Here is a 12,062-nt window from a genome sequence, read left to right as displayed (position 1 = left end):
GCCCATAACTTCACAAAAGAGGAATTATACTGCCGTGTTTGGGTTCTTTAATGGAATGCAGTGTGTGTGTGTGTGTGTGTGTGTGTGTGTGTGTGTGTGATTGGAATGGATTACAGGCTGTGGTCCAATTAATCCAACAATGGCTGTCTACCAATAGAAGAACCGAGAATCTAGTAGTTTTCCAGGCCACAAGGCTGGGTTCTCAGATTGTCTTCAGTATAGACAGGAACCCTGAAGAAGTGGGCTCAAAATTCCAGAGAAGGAATTCACTTGCTAGCAGAGCAAAAGCAAGGAGAGAGGGGGTGGGAGAGAGAGGGAGAGAGGGAGAAAGGGAGGGAGTAAGGAAGGGAGGGAAGGAGGGAGGGAGGGAGAGCTTCCTTTTTCCATATCTTTTGTATAGGCTTCCAGCTGAAGGTATGGTCCTGATTAAAGGTGGATTGTCCTACTTCAAAGATCCTAATTAGAAATGGGTTATCCCCCTTCAAATGACTTCATGAAGAAAATAATCTGTCACAGGTGTGCCAAATCATTTGGGTTTTAGTTAATTCCAGGTTATTAACTCAAGTTGACAACTGTCTTACTCAGGGTTTCTATTCCTGCACAAACATCATGACCAAGAAGCAAGTTGGGGAGGAAAGGGTTTATTCAGCTTACACTTCCATGCTGCAGTTCATCACTAAAGGAAGTCAGGACTGGAACTCAAGCAGGTCAGGAAGCAGGGGCTGATGCAGAGGCCATGGAGGGATGTTTCTTACTGGCTTGCTTCCCCTGGCTTGCTCAGCCTGCTCTCTTATAGAACCCAAGAGCACCAGCCCAAAGGTGGAACCACCCACAAGGGGCCCTCCCCACTTGATCACTAATTGAGAAAATGCCCCACAGCTGGATCTCATGGAGGCACTTCCCCAACTGAAACTCCTTTCTCTGTGATAACTCCAGCCTGTGTCAAGTTGACACACAAAACCAGCCAGTACAACAACCAAGAAAAGCCATCATAACCATCAACAACTCAACACATGGTGATTTAGCAGGGTTTTCCTAGTTTCTTTACCAGTTAGATTCCTGTCTTACCTGAAAGCATGAACATGATCCAAACGCATGGATGGTCCATGGAGGTCAAGAGAGTGTTGAATCCTCTACAACTGGCCTTATAGGCAGTTATAAACCACACAGATCCTGGGACAGAACCCAGGGCTTCTCTAAGAACACATGTTCTTAGCTGCTGAGCCATCTCTTTCCAGCCTCCTGAGACAGATAGATGATTTGATAGCTTATTCCCAGCTACTGTTGTTTCTAAATTGGGTTTATTGAGAGAGAGTTTTCACAAGCCTTAAAATTCATTTTTTTATCTTTTAAAAAACTTATTGATTCTTTGTGAGTTTCACATCATACACCCCAGTCCTGCTCATTTCCTTGTCCCCTCATATCCAACCTTTCCTCTTGCAATCCACCCCCCCCCAAATAACAAGTGTGTGTGCACGCACACAACCAAAAAGAAAGCATAGAAAATTGTCTCATCGTGGAAGCTGTAGTACGTCAGTGCATCCCACAGTATAACCTCCAGCCACATCTTGCATGTTCATTGTAATGAGTCATTGGTCTGACTCGAGATCTCTGGTTCCTGTGACACCATCTTATATTGAATCCTCACTGGGACTCCGCCCCGTTATCCTGTTGTTGCCCTGTATCACGGGAGATCCTGCAGCTTTGATACTGCAGGGCTGACCCTTTCATGCATACCAATTGTTTGCAGATTATATGGGTTTGGGGGTGGGCCAACTCAGAGCCCTGCTAGCTAGTCAGCCCACCAGCTCTCCCTTATCAGAATCGCCATGGTGAGCTCTCCATCACTGTGCTGGCTAGGACACCCACTGCTGCAATCAGCAGAAGGCGGGGCCAGTTTTCCTGCTCTCATGCCTTTGGGGCAAGCTTACCTGTCCCCATGCCTCCAGAGCCAGCTCCACTGTGCTGCCCAGTCAAGGCGTGGGGCCCACTCTCCCAAACGCTGCAGCCTTGGAGGGGCTGGGACGGCTCTCCTGCTCTCCCTCTGTCGGGGCTGGCTCACCTGTGACTTTGCCATTAGGGCTGGTTCCACTGTGCTGCCCAGGCAAAGTGCAGAGCTTATTGTCTGGAGTGCGGTAGTCAGTGACTGGGGCACAGCTACCTCTCCTGCTATCACCATCCTCAGGGTCAACTCTTCCAACCACTGCAGGTGGTGAGGTAGGGAAGACGCCACCTCCCCACTCACACAACCTCACAGCAGCGGGGGGGGGGGGGGGGGAAACAAGATCTCCTGCACTCTTGCCCTCAAGGGTACCCTACCTGTGCCCCTTCTACAAGAGCCAGTTCTACTGTGCTGCCCAGGAAGGGTGCAGGGCTCACACTCTCTAGTACTGCAGCCAGTGAGCGGCAGGGCCAGTTGACCTGTTCTTATGACCAGGTCAGCTCTGCCGACTGCCTCCAGTTAAGGGACAAGGAGCCAGAAGGCATCTCTGCCCCCAACCCAAGTTACTTCATGGCAGAGGAGTGCTGGGGCCAGCTCTCCCATGCTCACAGCCTTGGAGCAGCCTCACCTGCATCTGGACCAGCAGGGTCAGCTCTGCTATACTGTCCAGGCAAGGTCTTGGGCCAGCTCTCTCTCACTCATGATCCTGCGGGCAGCTTTGCCCACTGCCAGACTCAGCTCTTCCACACTCACGTCCTCAAGACCATCACGCACACACACAGATACACACACACTACCACCACCCACCAGTCCACTGTGCTGCCTGGGCGAGGCTTGGGGTCTGTTCTACCTATAGCGTTATTGCTGCCGTTGAGAACTGGGGCCAGCTCTCCAGAGCCTGCGAGGAGTGGGGCCAGTTCTGCACAGCCCCTAGCTATCTACATGGTCCCTAGCTGCTGCCCCACCCAGGGACATCCCCATGTTCTATAGTGGTAACATACGCCACAGGCATCGACATGAATCCCTACTGCTGCACAGCCAAGGCACAGACATGGCCCTCAGCAGCAGCTCGGGCTAGGACATCACTATGGCCCCACGTGGTGCGTTTGTCCACTCACAACAGTCTCCTCCTCTCCACCCTGAGTCTCCAGTTCCATCTCTCTTCAGAATACTCAAGCTGCTCCACTTCTTTCTCTCCCATCTGTCTACCACACACTTGGACACTGTGGTGGCTCCTGTTGCAGGTTGCGCATGTGGCTGGGAGGCCTCAGAGTGCAGGTCTATCTATGGTCTGCCTGTGCTCAGGCCCCAGGGTGCCTGTCTATGTTCTGCCTGTGCTGAGCTCTCATAGGCAGGTCTGTGAGTGGCATGGCGGTCTGCAGCTGTCTTCTTCCTTCTTCACTGCACTGCATGGTGATAGATGGGGGACTCTGTGTGTCTGAGGCCCTATGGGGTAAAGGGTCTTTCCCCAACCGCACCATGTGGCATGGTGAACTGCAGATATCTGTCTTCCTCCCCCTGCCCTGCGCTCCCTGGATTTGATTTGATTTGATTTGATTTTTCTGTGTCCTAGGCATCAGACAGCTTTGGACACCAGGACAGGCCTCAAGCTAGGATGAACAAAGGACTGCCACCTGCTCTGTCCCTGACTGATACAAGAACAACGCCAGCAGCAACAAGGTGTCTCTTGGCCCATTTCCGGGAGGGGGGAGTTCTGTTTGCTTATTTATTTATTTATTTATTTATTGTCTTAGCAGTAAAGTTCTATGAGCTTTTGTTTTGTATACATGATTTGTAGTTTGGGATCTTTTGTTTCTGGTTTTAAAAAGCAGTTTCATGTAGCCCAAAGACTCAGCTGGTAATATTCCAACCACAGCCTCCTTTGTGCTGGGATTATAGGCATTCTCTCCACACCTAAATTCTACAAATATTGACAACTGTATATGATCATGTAGCTACTACCACAATCATAGTAAACAATAATTTAATCACCCCTACAACATTCTCTTGTGCCCCACGTCTCTCTTCAACATGGAAACTACTGCTACAAATTTTGCCTCTTTCAAAATGTATAAATATGCTGGTTGTTTATAACCACCCAAGTTTCACTCAATATAATGCCTTTGAGTTTCATTCATACTATGGATTGGGTGAAGATATTAGTACTTCCTTATTTCATTTGTATAGATAGTAAAATGTGCCCATTCATTCAGCAGTTGATGGACACTTGGATCTTTTCCAGGTTTACCCCATTCCAAACAAAGCTGTTATGCAGATTTGCATACAAGTCTTTCTGTTAATCCATGTCTTTATTTGTATTGTATAAACACTTAAGATTTAGCTTGTTAGGCATTTAAAAAGACACATTTAATCCTATTTTAAAAGCTATTTTTAATGTGTCTGTACCATTTTATATTTCCATCAGAATTATATGAGAGTTTTGCTTTATCCAGTCTTATTCTGCACTTGGTTTTGTCTTCTTTTTTTTTTTGAGACTGGGTCTCAAGTAGCCCAGGTTGACATCATCCTCCTTGTGTTTATTAGGAAAATAATTTCTGACCCTCCTGCCTCCAACTCTTTGTTCTAGGCTTACAGATATAAGTCAGCACACCTAGTTTGCACAGTGCTGAGGGCTAAAGCAGGGCTTTGGGCATGGTTGGCAACTGCTATAGCAGCTCACTCCAGTCCCAAGTCATTTATACATTGTGAATATAGGTCCTTCACTGACTTTGTTGCTTTGCAAATACCTTACCCGGGGCTATGGTTTTGCTTTTCATTTTCTTAACAGTGTCTTGAGAAGAAGATTTTAATTTTGATAAGTCCAATTTATTGGTTTTTCATGGTTTGGATTGTTTGGGTCCTAACAAAAGATCAAAATGATTTTTTATCACTTCTATATATTTTGTCATTCAAGCTCTTACATATAAATTGGTGATACATTTCAGTTATTTTTCATAGAAGCTATGAATCAAGGTTCATTCATCTCCATATCTCTGTCCAATTGTTTGTTCTGCCAACATTTGTTGAAAAGACTTTTTTTCTTCCTCTGCTGTTATCTTGATGTTTTATTTAAAATCAGTTGGCCAGATGTGTGTGGATCTAATTCTGCACTCCCTATTATGGCGCATTCATCTGTACCCATCTACTCCAAACCACATTCTTGATATCTGTGCTTTACACTAAGTATCAGATACCGTGAATTTTTCAATTTTGTTCTTTCCCTAAATGCTTTTGGTATTCGAGGCTATTTTAGAATCAGCTTGTCAATTTTATGCCCCCCCCCCAAAAGGCCTACTTGGATTTCATATCCAACAAATTTGCTTATATCATGATTTCAATTATCACTCGGCTCAAAATCTTTTCAAATATCTGCTTTTTATTTCTCCTCTGAACAGCAAGCTATTTAGAAATATATTTCTTGGGGGCTCAGAGGTTAAGAACATATACTACTCTTCCAGAGAACTTGGGTTTGGTTCCTCGCACCCACATGTTGGCTGATAACTGTTACTCCAGTCCCAGGGGGTCCATTGCACTCTTATGCCTTCTCCAGGTATCTAGCATGCATACAAACATACACATAGACAAAACACTCATACCATAAAAATAAGATGAAATAGAAATATAGTTCTTAATTTGAAAGCATACAGTGACTTCCAGTTTTTTGTACCACTTCTAACTTCATTTCATAATGGTCAGAGACTATACTCTGCACGGTTTTCATCTTTGCAGTTTGTTCAGATGCTTTACAACCTTTGTGTAGTCAATTTTGTAGATTCTTTTTTCATTTCTAATGAGAAAGTAAACTATCTACTTTTAGAGTGGAGACTTGTGTATTCATTAGTTATATTAACATGATGAATTATGTTAGTCAAAAATTTTTATATTCTCACTAATTTTGTCTTATTATTTTTACCAATGATGAGAATTTTCTATTCCCCATTATATTTAGGCAATAAATCACTATATAGCAATAATAGTGAATAATTTACATTCTCATGCAACCAGATGGATGATAAATGAAGTGATAATGGAGAGTGGGGAAAAGGCAGACACAAAGGAATACTCTCTGGATGATTCTATTTAGATAAAATTCAAATAATAGACAAAACTCATCTAGGTTTTTATAAGTCCCAACTATGACTGCACCTGGCTGGGGAAGAAGACATCAATGTAGGGCATAGGACACTAGGAATGTTTTCTTTGCTAATTTGGTTTCTAGGCAGACAAATGTGTTTGCTTTGGAAACAGTTATCAAGGTACATATTTGTAACTCGTGAACTTTTGATAGCATTTTAAAAGTCAGTCCAGACATGGTAGCCCATGCCTGTAATGCTAGCATTTGGAGGCTGAGCCTGGAGGTGCCACAGAAGTAAGATGGAACCTTAAAAACAATTGCCTTATCTTGACCTGTTTTAATTCACTCTACACTATGTGGGTGTCAGCAAATCTCAGGAAGGGGTAGGCTGATCTAATTGATGGATTCTGTTATTGTGTATTTCTTAACAGTTCTATGAAGTGTATCATTTAAATCTCAAGGAAAGAATAAAATAATAGTGCACATATTAAGAGAGTTCCTCATCCATTCCCCATTGTTATAAAAAAAAAAAAAAAAACAAACAAACTAATTCCACTATGGTCACTACCAAGCACTCATCTGGTCTCTTCATTCTATAAGCCCAGTGTCTTTCCCAAAGACGAAAATAGGTCTATAGACTTCCTGACACCCCATTTCTAGATCTTTTAAAGAGATGGTGATAATACTCCTTTAAAGAGTTCATCAAGTGCATACTGTCATCGCGTACGTACAAAGTGTTAAAATCTGTCCATTGCATCCCAGCCTGCTAAAGAGGCACACACAAAACATAGGAGATCCTTAAGGAATCAGGACAATATGCAGTTTTCCAAAAGCACAGAACACATGGGAGATGAGGCTGTAAACATAGCCTGGATCCATGTGTTCAAGAGCGTTGAATGCTCCTTGGGAAAACTCTGGAGTCCCTTATTAGGACGTAGAGTTCCTCTGTGTTTATGTAATTGCAGCCACGCTTGCTTCGGAGATACTACTCTGGGAAATCATGGGTTAGAATGCCTTACAGAGGAATGGTACTTGGGAGATGATGGTTGAAATTGCATTCTTTCCAGGAAAATCTGCTCTCCCATGAGACTAAACCAACAAGGAGGGGAATGGGGATGGACAGCAGGAGAGCGTGAGGAAGGAGGAAAAGCCAAGGGAGGAGAGGGAGACCATTACACCAAGCCTCTGATATGAAGATAATAGAAGGATGATCAAATAGAAGAATTATCAAGCTGTTCAGATTGCAGACAAAAAGTGAAGGCTTTCTCTTGGAATGAATTCCGTAAGCCACTAGCAGCATGGCCAGTTAGCAATTGAAAAATAAGGTCTACTAGACCTAAGGGACTAGAATGTTCTATAATACAATTTGGGAGGGGTGACCACAAACTGTTTACCCACCTTGGCTGTATACAAAGAGGAACTGAGAAGCTGGCAGTGGCCAGGGATAGGAGGCTAGTCCATAAAGAAGTTTCTACTACTTCTGGGTGGTTCGTTCTAACAGCAGAACACAGTGTGGCCTCAATAAGGAACCCTCAACACCCAAGAAATGAATGTAGGTCAACTAATTTCCTTTCCTTTGATGATCCAGAAGTCAGTTAAAAATGATGTTTTTAAAAACATGGTTCCGCCAGGCAGTGATGGCACATGCCTTTAATCCCAGCACTTGGGAGGCAGACGCAGGCTTCTGAGTTTGAGGCCAGCCTGGTCTGCAGAGTGAGTTCCAGGACAGCCAGGGCTACACAGACAAACCCTGTCTCAAAAAACCAAAACAACAACAACAAAAACAACAAACAAACAAAAAAGAACATGGTTCCAGTGTCCAGTCTCAATCATCTAACTTAGTTTAGGTAGGACATTACACAAGTCTTATCAAGAGGCAAATTAAGGCTGAGAAGGTTGTGGCACAGGCAGCTCAAACTACATTTTCCTCCCTAAGAGTCTTTTCTACAGTATGGACAAATCAGCCAACCTTGTCTGAGAATAACAGGTAGGAGGAGATGCAAGTATTCAGGAGACAGGCAGACAGGAGTCCCACACAAGTCTGGAAAACATAATGAGGATCTGCCTCAGCCAGGCATAGTGGCACACATCTTTGATCCCAGCAGTCATGAGGCAGAGGCAGGCTGAACTCTTTGAGGCCAGCCTGGTCTACATAAAATGTTCTAGGGCAGCCAGAGCTAAGTAATAAGACCCTGATTCAACAAACAAAAATACTCCTTGTGGTTGACAATGTGGCTCCATGGTCCTGATCTAACACAAGGAAGGATGCCCAGCATCTCAAACAAACAAACACACTTAATATCTGCTGGGGTCCAGCCAGGATCGGAGTTCTCAACTGGAAGCAGGGATATCTGGAAGGTGAAAATAAATATACACAGACTACTTTTGGGGTACAAGCTGACAGGCAATTTTTCAAGGCTTAAAGTTTCTCTTCTCTCTCACTCTCTGCTCTTTCTCTCTCGCTCATTCGCTCGCAGCTTGAGGCTGCACACGCTCTGCATTCTCCTGCACACTCTGCTTTTCTCCTGGGCGCTTTTCTTGCGCTCTCACGTTCATACATACCTCTGTGTGTTCCCCTTTCACTCACACACACACTCTTCACACACATCTCTGACACACACCACATGCACTCTCCTTTCACTCACATACACACTCTTCACACACATCTCTCTCTCTCTCTCTCTCTCTCTCTCTCTCTCTCTCTCTCTCTCTCTGTCTCACACACACACACACACACACACACACACCACATGCACTCTCCTTTCACTCACACACACACTCTTCACACACACCTCTCACACACACCACATGCACTCTCCTTTCAGTCACACACACACACCACATGCACTCTCCTTTCACTCACATACACACTCTTCACACACACCTCACATACACACACCACATGCACTCTCCTTTTACTCACATACACACTCTTCACACACATCTCACACACACACACACCACATGCACTCTCCTTTCACTCACATACACACTCTTCACACACATCTCACACACACACACCACATGCACTCTCCTTTCACTCACATACACACTCTTCACACACAACTCACATACACTCTGCACTCACTCTGCACAAGCTCTTCTCATGCTCTATCTCCTTCTTCTTGCCCCAGTCTTTTATTGAGTCTCCAAAAGTAGATAAAAAAGACATTGTATAATCATTGCCAAATCAAATTCAAAAGAATATCCATGTCCCACAAAGAATCAAGAATTACAATTGTTCCCCAAAGTTTCAAGCTTCCCTATCTCCAGGCCTATAGCCAAAATAATAATTGTAAACTTATCATTATTTAAATTTAAATAGTTAAATTTAACTTTAACTATTATACTTCAGAACTCAGAGCTCAGTGCCCCGAGGCCAGCTACTTGCATTTTCTTGTGAAGCTCTAATGATAAATAACACCGGCAAAGCTGCCAGGCTTTGAATCAAAAATCAGAAAGAATCAAATTAACCCTTAACTCGGTAGTTCCCCTTGCTTTCCACTTCTACATTGCACACAATGAGTCTCCTAAGAGTCCCAGTGTTTTGACTTAGTTTTACTAATATAAGATTTTACATATTCTATACTTGCTTATCCAGGAACCATTCTCAAATGTTGTGCAGAACTTATTTCATAACTTTAATAGTTTTTTTTTTCTTTCTTGGGGTCCCAATGTTGGCTCTAATTCATTTTCTAATAATTTCATCAAACTTTCTTTGCAAGTCAAGCATTAATCTGGAACTACCACTGTGCAGTTATTGCATTGTTTCTAAGATGAGAACACACAGCATGCACCTGGGCCATTAGGACTGTGCTGTGCTGTGGCCCATGCCTCAATTTTTAATTGTTTAAGAATCATTACATCAGGGAGCATCTAGTTTCACAGAATTCACCAGAGCAGAAGGAGAAAGAAGTAAGAAAGTAATATATAATAGAATAATTATTCACACCAAGGCCAACTAAAAAACAGTCATGTACAAATGAAATCTATACGACCGTTGTCGAGGGCTAAGGTTAGGAGAAATGGGAACAATTGTTACAAAGTGCTGCTGTGAGCTACTGAGATGTTTCCATCCAGGCCTACTGTAGGCAGTCCCTTATTTTAGATGTCGGGTCCCCTGGAGGGATGTGTGTCCAGCTTCTCAGGATCCCAGACACCATCTTTTTCTACAAGGAGCTACTGCAGGCTTCTGAGATGGCTCCATTCCGGCCTACTGCAGGCAGTCCCTGTCAATGTTTGCTGTCCCTAGTTTTTCTTTTTGGTTCTGGGGATTGATTCATGTATGCGAGGCAAGTACACTGCTGCTGAGTGGTAGCCCCAGACTGCAGCATCATTTGCTGCTGTTCCTTTTTGTTCAGGTTCAGGAATTGCCACACAAACCATATGAACACTGATCTCAGTTAAGCAAGAATAGTTCACTGAATGCACACCCCAAGACCAAACTTCAGGACCACACAAAAGGACTCGGAGCCTAATTGTAGTAACCCCACAAAAAAACAAAATGAGCTCATATGCAGGTGCAGGAAGTACTACCTGGTGATCACCTCTGACTCAAGCCATTTTAGACATAAGAGTTCATAGTGACCTTTAATTTGATGGGTTCTATGTAAAGGTTTGTGGAATGTCTTAAGATTAACAAACTTCATACAGAACAGAACAGGGAATGTCAATCTGCATGACCCTGCTCTGTGTTGTCATTTTTCCATTTCAATGACTGGCAGACATGTTACAGCAACAATAGGAAATAGCTGGCAAGCATGGAACAAAATGGCTACAACTATGCTGGGGCAGGGCACACCTCAACACTTTTTGTTCAGGTTTTAAAAGCAATAAAGTAATATGTTTCCTTATGGCATTTCCATGATACTTTATTGTTAGCTGATCTTTGTCCCTTCATACCCAACCCTGTCCCCTTGTTTTCCTCCTACAGCCCCTGTTCCCAGGAACCTCACTTCTTGTTTTTGTTGTTTTGTTCTTTTTTGCCTTCTCTCCTCCTCATTCCTCCCTTAGTCTCTGTTTTCTCTTTTAATAGTGACCTTTCTGCTTTCATGACAGGCACACACACACACATACAGACACACACACACACACACACAGGCACAAATTAAGATCTAAGCTCTACATGAAAATGTGGGGTTTTTTTGTCTTGAGACTTGGTTTCTTTGTCTTGAAGCGATGTCTTTCTATGTAGGCCTGGCTCTCCTGGAACTTGCTGTGTAGCTCAGACTGGTCTTGAACTCACAGAGACCCTCTTGCCTCTGCCTTGCAGCACTATGCCCAGCTTGGGGATAATCATTTCTAGCTCCATTCATTGTGCTGAACAATGTCATAATTTTATTTTTATTTTTAGCTGGATAAGATTCTGTTGTGTATTGGCTTATATATGATTATTTTTTTCACAATCAACTTTTTGTTGATTTTTAAATCATGTGTGTGTGTGGGGGGGGGGTCTGTGTATCTGTAATATGTTTCCTTATGGCATTTCCATGATACTTTATTGTTAGCTGATCTTTGTCCCTTCATACCCAACCCTGTCCCCTTGTTTTCCTCCTACAGCCCCTGTTCCCAGGAACCTCACTTCTTGTTTTTGTTGTTTTGTTCTTTTTTTGCCTTCTCTCCTCCTCATTCCTCCCTTAGTCTCTGTTTTCTCTTTTAATAGTGACCTTTCTGCTTTCATGACAGGCACACACACACACATACAGACACACACACACACACACACACAGGCACAAATTAAGATCTAAGCTCTACATGAAAATGTGGGGTTTTTTTTGTCTTGAGACTTGGTTTCTTTGTCTTGAAGCGATGTCTTTCTATGTAGGCCTGGCTCTCCTGGAACTTGCTGTGTAGCTCAGACTGGTCTTGAACTCACAGAGACCCTCTTGCCTCTGCCTTGCAGCACTATGCCCAGCTTGGGGATAATCATTTCTAGCTCCATTCATTGTGCTGAACAATGTCATAATTTTATTTTTATTTTTAGCTGGATAAGATTCTGTTGTGTATTGGCTTATATATGATTATTTTTTTCACAATCAACTTTTT

The 12,062-nt window shown here is 43.4% G+C and overlaps 1 protein-coding gene and 1 non-coding gene across 2 annotated transcripts in view; both read right to left on the bottom strand.

Moving 5' to 3' along the window:
- Armcx4 (armadillo repeat containing X-linked 4) overlaps nt 1-12,062 on the bottom strand; it is a 78,681-nt gene that overhangs the window by 31,232 nt on the left and 35,387 nt on the right. The gene's annotated exons all lie outside the window — the stretch shown is intronic.
- Nucleotides 3,503-3,648, bottom strand: LOC127675909 (small nucleolar RNA SNORA48). The gene has a single exon (XR_007975588.1). It is a non-coding gene; the product is annotated as a small nucleolar RNA SNORA48 (small nucleolar RNA).

The sequence above is a fragment of the Apodemus sylvaticus genome, chromosome X (assembly GCF_947179515.1).
Source record: "Apodemus sylvaticus chromosome X, mApoSyl1.1, whole genome shotgun sequence".
Lineage (NCBI taxonomy): Eukaryota > Metazoa > Chordata > Mammalia > Rodentia > Muridae > Apodemus > Apodemus sylvaticus.
This window is presented reverse-complemented; position numbering and strand designations above follow the sequence as displayed.